At 45.0% G+C, this 8,643-nt stretch overlaps 1 protein-coding gene across 2 annotated transcripts in view; it reads right to left on the reverse strand.

Moving 5' to 3' along the window:
- Positions 1-7,685, reverse strand: part of CMKLR1 (chemerin chemokine-like receptor 1) — an 81,966-nt gene extending 74,281 nt beyond the window's left edge. For both annotated transcript variants that reach the window (XM_023592182.3, XM_023592181.3), the window contains exon 1: positions 7,553-7,685. The gene's annotated coding sequence lies outside the window, so the exon portion shown is untranslated. The remainder of the gene's footprint in view (positions 1-7,552) is intronic.
- Between the last annotated feature and the right edge of the window lie 958 nt (positions 7,686-8,643).

Genomic DNA, 8,643 nt, shown 5'->3' on the forward strand with positions numbered 1-8,643 from the left:
GCCCACACCTCCCTCCTGGGGCTGGCAGCTACTGAGAGCCACTAGGAGTGGATCAGAAGCACCGAGCCTCTGCATTTTAGAGCAGTCCAGACTAGTGGCCAGGAGCATAGCCTTTGAGGTCAGAAAGACCTGGGTTTGAACCCCAGCTCTGGCCTTTCTTGCTGTGACCTTGGGCAAGTCACTTTTCCTGTCTGGGATCCCTTGCCCCATCCACAGGCTCAAGGTCATAATCCCAGCCTCACAGGGCTGGCTGGGAGGGTTCCCTGAGAGGATGCAGGTAGTGTGCGGGCTGAGTGAGCACTGAATACACGTGGTTACCACAACTCTGTGGGCCATTTCTGGAAGCCCCTCTCCCTCATCCTCCCTCATTCATCTAAGTCCCGGTTCTTGCTGTGCTGGTAACATGGGAAGTGGAGCTACACTCCAGAGCTAGATGCCTGGGTTTGCATCCACACTCAGCCACTCACTGTGTGACCTTGGAGAAGTGCCTCCACCTCTCTGAGCCTCACTTTTCTCCTCTGTAACATGGAGATAATGACAGCACCTGCATCTCAGGGTATTGTGAGTATTAAAGGAGTTAATACTTATAAAATGTGTCAAGCAGCACCTGCAACATACTAACAGCCAGCTGGCAATGCACTAGAGTAAGATTCGAATTCACCACCTTGGTCATTTCTTCCGCCACCCGGTGTCTCCTCCCATCCCCAGCCTGATGCTGGTCCCCGCCTGCCTGTCCCCACCACCCCTCATCCTCCACCCATCTGTAACCAATGAGTCTGCTTCTCTTCCCTCCACTGTCAGGAAAACCCAAGCCTTCTGAGACAGAAAGATTCCAAGACTCCAAGGTCCTTAGACCTGTTGGAAGTTCTCAGGCACCTCCAGGGCTGGGAGTCTCTGGCTTCCTCTTTACTTTATTCTAGTAAAATCCATACAGAACCCCAAATATATGGCAAACGAAAATGGACCTGCTCAGCTACAGGAATGTGAGGCCACACCACTCAGGTCCTGGGTCCCTGGGCCCCTCGGGGCTCCATCTGAGCACAGCTTGAAAGCTTCTGCTCTATCCAACGTTCTGTCACCACCGCCACATTCAGATACCATTTCAACCTTACAGAAAAGTAGTGAGAACAGAACAGAACAAGGAACTCCCTGCCGTCATGTCACCATTATTACATTTCACACCACTTGCTTTATCATTCCTTCTCCCTCTCTCTCTCCCTCCCTCCCTATCGTTCTCCCTCCCCCCTCTCCCACCTCTATTCTATCTTTATCCCACTGCATATTTTTTTCCTGAACCTTCAGTTTTGCATATGAGAAAACTGAGGCCCATGGAGTTGCCTGATGCCCCCGCCCCTGCTCCTGTGTCAGAGACACAGAACCTGGAGTCCATAAGCTTTTCAAGGGCCTACAGCAAGATTGGAAACCTGAAATCACAAGCTAACAGGAAAATGCAAAGTCAAAATTAATAAAAGTCTGATTAAATGCCTCCAGTAGGCAGTGAGTCAGCTGCAGCTCACTGGAAACGGAAAAACACACAGATTGTAAGCACACGGTGAATGATTTATACTCCACAAAACCTCATATCGTAGGAATTACTTAAAAACCTTAAAAAATATTTTTACAAGAAATGTATGTGCATATTTATCACGGGATCTGTAGGGACGTTTCAAGATTTTCCTTGATGGTGGGGCGGGGCTCCCCAATGTCAGAGATTGTGGAGCCATCGAAAGCTTCAAAGCAAGCTTTCCTAGACCCACAGCTCCTCGATCTGCACTCAAATGGGGCATAAGATGGAGATTTTTCCAAATAATTTGTCAAAGAGGCTGTATGTACCTTTTTATGTGGGTCATAAAAAAAACACAAAAATGTTTTAAAAACACGGAGCAACATGAGGCGTTCGTCATGGCAACCAGACTGCCTTTCCTATTTTTGAGAAAGGAGCTCTCCCTCCCCCTTTCTTTTAGTACAGAAAGTTTCTTTTCCTGCTGGAGCCTCTGACTCAGCCTGCCCCCTCTGCAGGGAGACGGGGGCGGGGTGGCCCCGGCTCCAGCCTCGAGGGTGGTGTTTCCAGCCCAGCTCCTGGCGGGCACAGGCCGGTGAGGCCGCGGGTCAAAGGCCACCCCTGGCGAACGTCGAGCATCAATATCACTGGGAATTACGGACAGGAGAGCAGTTGTGACAGCGGCCGGTCAAAGACGAATGCAGGCGCTCCGCAAAGAGATGCAAAAATGAGGGGTGCTCTGTAAGGGGTTTCAGAACCAGAATATCCCGCAGCGTGAGAGAACAGAGCTCCCGCTAGGGTCACCTGAGGCCCACGCATGGGGCGTGGGGGTGTTTTCGCTGTGCTTGGAGGGCCCTTTACTGAGGACGTTTTACTGCTTTGGGAAGATTATAGTTTAGGATAACATCTACACATTCTCTCCCCTCTGGGGAAGGTTGTCAACCTTTAACTTATGTTTACGTCACACAGGCTATGTGTTGAGGACCTCAGGGGGCCCTGTCCTACGTAGCCCCACTAGCCGCCTACACTGACCACAGGACAAGCATTGCATCCACATTCCAGAGCAACAGCCTAAAAGACAACAGTAGGAGTAATATATACACAACGTTGAACATTAATGAGGGCACAGGTTTCACCTTGTGTCACAGTACGAATATCTAAAATGATCCTACGTTGTAAAACTATGTTTTGTAGTTGGGTAGCTTCTTCCTTTAGTAAGGAAATTGCTACCTTGCAGTCATTTAGGCTTGAGCAGTGTAATGGGCTAAAGTCGGTATGTGTTTTTTCAATGACAATTGCAGCGCCACCTGGCACAAAAATGGCCAATGGGTAGAACCACCAGGGGGCGTGCTTTACTCTGTAGGTAGCCTTGATAGTAAAACTATACAACTCAGGGGTAACCACCCCACATGACGGATTCCCTCATCTGTTCCATGCAGATGGGTGATGTTATCTAGGGTGACGGACCCAGCTACGTGCCATCCTAGGCCATTACACACAGCACATAGGCCTGGACTTTCAAACTGGACCTCGTGACCAGGTCTTTGGTGGGCTGCCTTACCTGTTTCCTATACTAACCTGCCTCAACCTCCCCCTCAGAGAGCTTAAACTCTCATTCTTAATGGTCATTCTTCTGTAGCTGCTTCCTGCTGGTTAGGGTCACACTCTCTGGCCATTCTGTCAAGGTTGAGGGAAGGTGGGTCAGCACCATTGTTGGAGCCGGATGAAATCCCCACATGACTAACACCTTGTTTTGGAAGGCCTTCATTCTGGAAGAAATAAACTTGGAATTTTGAAGACACATGGTCTTACTAAAAGGATAAAGAAAATGGTGGTAAGTGGTCCCAAAAAAGGGGAACAGCCATGACATACTGGACCACGGGAAGGAGAAAGGCCAAGTGCCTCCAGAGGCTCCATCCTCCTGAAGCTGACGGGCTCGATCTCGTGAGTTTCAAATGCTGTCTAGGAAATGCCACCCCCAGGTCCCACAGTGGTGGTTATGCCTGGGACAGCTAGGAGAGGCATGAGGAGAGGCCCTGCCCTAGACAGAAACTCACAAAGACAATACGGCAACAACAAGACCAGCCCGTGGCAAGCGAAATAAAGACAGTTTAAGAGAGCCATTCTTTTATCTTACAGGCGCGTTCATTAATTACTTAGAAAATGAATTAAATTTACAAAGACTTTTAACATGTTCAATATCCTTCTGCATATGATTTAGAATAGAAGAGATACTATTATATTCATCAGGTATATATGCACAGCACATAATATTAATCAACGCACAAGCTCCTCTTTGAGCTGCAGTTCATAGATCTAAGCTCCGGGTTTGCGAGACTATACGTGTTGTCTCTCCACGGGGCAGGCCATTATGCCAGTTGTGTCTGTCCAGGTTCTAATCACATGACTCTGGTAATTATTGCTCCACTTGGTAGATCCTTCACACAGCCAGCATGCTACAGCACCAATGGCCCTAGAAAGAGGCTCCAGGGTTTCCCTGGCCTGGTGCGTAGCGCCCTCCGGCACTATGAGACAGAGTCAGCCTGGAGACAATGCCCACTGCAAATCTGGCCATATCAAGCCATCGCCAGCTACTACAGGAGTCTGAAACTGCAACGTACTTTCCATCCACTTCAGGAGTCATGTCCAGAGATGTGGTAGATTCTTTTATTATTTTAGGGGTCGAAGTGACTAACCAACCTAGTCAATAACTCGAATTGAGAGGCACCATGCAGGGTACTAGAGACCTGGTATGAATGCACAAGAGATTGACAATACTGAAGTCTATCTCTTAATTTTTATACACATTCTAAATACTTTCAATGCAGTTTGTAACATATTAAATGGACTTGACTATTTTTAATATTTTACTTTTTACTTCTATACCTTTACCATGATTATGTTAGCAGGTATTTTACTACAGCACTACTGTACTAAACTACTTTCTCCATTATTTTATGAAAACCTGATTCCCAATGGAATCAAGATTATCTTCCCCCTTCCACCACTTTATGTTTTTTCCTTTATGATGATTTTTTAAAAAATAATTTTCCTTATTTTTTAAAAGATCCTTAGATTACATAAATGTTACATAGGGGATTCCTATATGACCCACTCCCCATACCGCCCACATTTTCCCACATTAGCAACATCTTTCATTAGTGTGGTATATTCATTGCAATTGATAAACAGATTTTGGAGCATTGCCACTAAGCATGGATTATAGATTACATCGTAGTTTACACTCTCTCCCACTCAATTCTGTAGGTTATGGCAGGATATATAATGACCTGTATCTGTCATTGCAATGTGTCATTCGGGATGGTTCCCAAGTCCCAAAAATGCCCCCATATTACACCTGTTTTTCCTTCTCCCTATTCCCAGACCTCCAGTGGCCACTGCCTCCACATCAATGATCTTTCTTCCATTGCTAAAATCACAAGTCTAGTAGAATACTAGTAAGTCTACTTTAGTCCATAGCTAGTTCCCCAATCCCGAAGCCTCTGTGATGCCTACCACCACTCTAATATGCAGACTGAGGTGGCTTCTGACAGGTTTCCCTGTTACGAAATCATGATTTCTATTTAATAATGGCTTCTTGGAATTAGTCATTTAAGTACCTCAGTTTAGACAATGCTTTGACAAACTTTTCATAATTAACCATAAGTTACTTTTTGTTATTAATATTAACTCCTAGATTTTCACTTAATAGTGATTTCTTGGAATCAGTCACTTACATTATAATCTTTTCATTCAGAAAATGCTTTTACAAACTTCCCATACCTATCCAAACCACATGGACTATAACTACTTCATCACGAGACAAATTTCACCTTCACAAAACACATTCCCTCACTTAATCTTACCTTCTACAATACCTTATACAACTTTCTATATACATTCAAGCCTTGTCTTACGTATTTCCACCCTGATTTTTTTTGTCTTAGGACAAAATACGTTCCCTTAAACAAGCATCACATTTTAGTCACCATTGACTATGAATTCACTTCCACAAACCTTTGACTTCTCTCTATATCAGAGTTCTTAACAAGGAGTCTGTGAGCTTGAATTGAAATTCAAAAAAGCATTATTCTTATGGGGAAGTGTTGGTATGGGTGTGATATATTTATTAAATAATACACAGTGTAGTGTGGACTTAGTAAGGAGTGGTTTTCACCTGACTGGCAAAGGGGTCTGTGGAACAAAAAAGGTTAAGAGCCCCTTTCTATACCTACTTAAGTCTCATATCCCTCATTCTGTTCTATGAAGGAAAAAAAAAACTATTCATTTCAATTAAGGTGAAAACAGTTTTTAAAAAGAGGTGTATAACAATTTTATTAGCCAAAAACTTATCATTTTTACCACCTTAAAGATTTAATACGTATAATGCTAATTTATTTTATTAGTATCCTGTAGACCTAGGGAGATTACATCCAAGCTAAATAAAATTGAAACAATTATAGTTCATGCAAGAAATGTTCTTTTTTCTTCCTTCCTCCACAGGAGGTTAAAACCTCTTTTTTCTTTAATAAAATTCTTTGAAATTGTGAATAACCTTAAAAGCAAACAGACTGCCAAGTTCTGGAATCTATTATAATTGTTTAATTTGTTTAATCATAATTTTTGAAAAATCTTTCCATAGCTTTCAAGGACTTTTTCTTTACTCCCTGAAATTTGGCCATTGGATTATTACTGTCATCTCAAAAGCTGTTAAAATTTAATTGGGGAATTATAGGGCAGACTATACAAAACAAGGTTTATTCTGTAATATCCCCTGTGTTCCTATTTTAATTCCAGGCTTAGTAGACAGAATTCGCAGCTAAACTCACATCTCCCCTATCTTTCCACATCCAGGCCATCCCCTTAGTTTCCTAGTTTCGGAAACCAGTTTTACAGGAATTCAGTCGAGGTTAGGAGAAGACCCTGGGGACATGATAGGTTATAGAAAGATTATGAGAGAAATCAGGATACATTTTTTTAGTGTCTATCCTTTAAATAGTTTCCTTATTCAGATTTTATAAGACTTCTTATCCTGTTTGGCTTTTCTAATTTGGGACTTCAGGAGTATTCCTTTACCAATATAAGCACTTGCTTAACTTTTAGCAAGTTGAATAGAGCTCTTTTGAGAATTTTCATTTGTTAATTTAATATTACCATCCGGAGGTATGAAAATACACACTGAACCAACAGACAAACACAAAAAGAATTAAGATACACCAACAGAAACATAAAACTCACTAATAGGACTCTTAATTCTCGCTCCTTTGGTATGGCTATCTCCAAGCTCTCCTTCATTTCACATCTGATTTTTTTTTTTGCTTTTAAGATCTCTTCTGGAATCTATGTTGTCTGTAATACGCAGGCTCGTTCTTGGAAACACTTTTATTAGTAACCAGCAACCAGTTAGGAATACTTGAACAGCATAAATGCAATCACGCACTAACTGAGCAGTTTAGACAGACAGACATTTTACACTTGTATATTATGGATTACTCTTCAGGAGTACACTTAGACTTGAAGTTCAGGAGTAAGCTATTGATTCAAAACTGAAAGTTCTTTCTCACACCTTAATAAAAATTCTGATCAAAATAAGATGTGAGTAAAACTTAAATAACATTCCATTACACAGTCTTGAAATATAACTGGTCACCAACTCGGTGCCCGCGTTCTGTTGAGGAACATTTCATCGCTGCCTGGGCTAGGACTTAACCCTTTCTCACTTCAACTTTCCTTCTAAGTGGCACTTTTCCTTATTTCAGTGCAGCTGCCCTGCTATCTGCTGCAGCACCTGCTGGAGATTTGGGGTGTCCCCATATTCTCTCGGCGGTCCCCACTCGTCCTGGAGGGTAGCCGCCCCTCAGCACCCCCACCAGGATTTCCCCCATGGATTCCCCTGTCCCTGAGCTCATGCCCTCTACGGCCAGTGGTCCCCCGGTCTCCTGGTTCGTGGCTTGCCAATTGTTAGAACCCTGAAGGGCACGAGCTGGAGAGGCCGCGGGACCCAGAAACACACCTGGCATTTAGTCAGGCAGAAGCTTTATTGGGACTTACCAGCAGGAGAGAATCTTTGAGGTGGCCGGTCAAAGAATGAATGAAGTTGGTGCTCTGCAGAGAGATGAGAAAATAAGCTGTGAAATAAAAGGGGTTTTAGAACAAGGACATTCCACAGTCCTTGGGACAGATTTCCTGGTAGGGTGGGGTCTGGTGATGTTTATCCTGGGATCTTAGGAAGGACTGTTTACCAAGGATGTTTACTGCTTTGGGAAGACTTAACAAGACATTCTATACATTCTGTCCCCTCCGGGAGGGTTGCTAACCTTTAACTTCTGTCTAGGGCAGGCAGGAGGCTACCTGCCAAGTACTAGGGCGGGGCCCTGGCCCCCGCAGGTGGGGGTGCAATAATGGAATGGAGCGATGCCGGGGGGACCAAGTTTATTCACTCTGGGGTCCCAGACCTCAGATTCTCCACTGCCATCTCCTCCAGGGACCCAGGTGCCCCTGGCATTCTGGCCACCAGCGGGACCCCTGCTCAGGGCCTGTTTGTACCCCCACCCACCCACCCTGGGTGTGCCTCTTTGGAACAGCCTCACCTTGTAGAGACAGGATCGCAACAGTCATACCAGTTCTGTAAGTATTAAAATATTTCCTGACCAGTCAGTAAATGCCACTGCCCCAAGCCCCAGCTACACAGAACCCTCTCCTAGGACTACCCCATGATCCAGATACTAAAATGGTAACAGCTGGCAAGTAGGGGGCCCAGGATCCTAACCCAGGTCTACATTCTTTTTTTTTTTTTAAAGATTTATTTTCATTTATTTAATTCCCCTCCCCTCCCCCGGTTGTCTGTTTTCTGTGTCTTTTTGCTGCGTCTTGTTTCTTTGTCCGCTTCTGTTGTCGTCAGCGGCACGGGAAGTGTGGGCGGCGCCATTCCTGGGCAGGCTGCTCCCTCCTTCGCGCTGGGCGGCTCTCCTCACGGGCGCACTCCTTGCGCGTGGGGCTCCCCTACGCGGGGGACACCCCTGCGTGGCAGGGCACTCCTTGCGCGCATCAGCACTGCGCATGGGCCAGCTCCACACGGGTCAAGGAGGCCCGGGGCTTGAACCGCGGACCTCCCATGTGGTAGACCGACCCCCTAACCACTG

The sequence above is a fragment of the Dasypus novemcinctus genome, chromosome 19 (assembly GCF_030445035.2).
Source record: "Dasypus novemcinctus isolate mDasNov1 chromosome 19, mDasNov1.1.hap2, whole genome shotgun sequence".
NCBI classification, from domain to species: domain Eukaryota; kingdom Metazoa; phylum Chordata; class Mammalia; order Cingulata; family Dasypodidae; genus Dasypus; species Dasypus novemcinctus.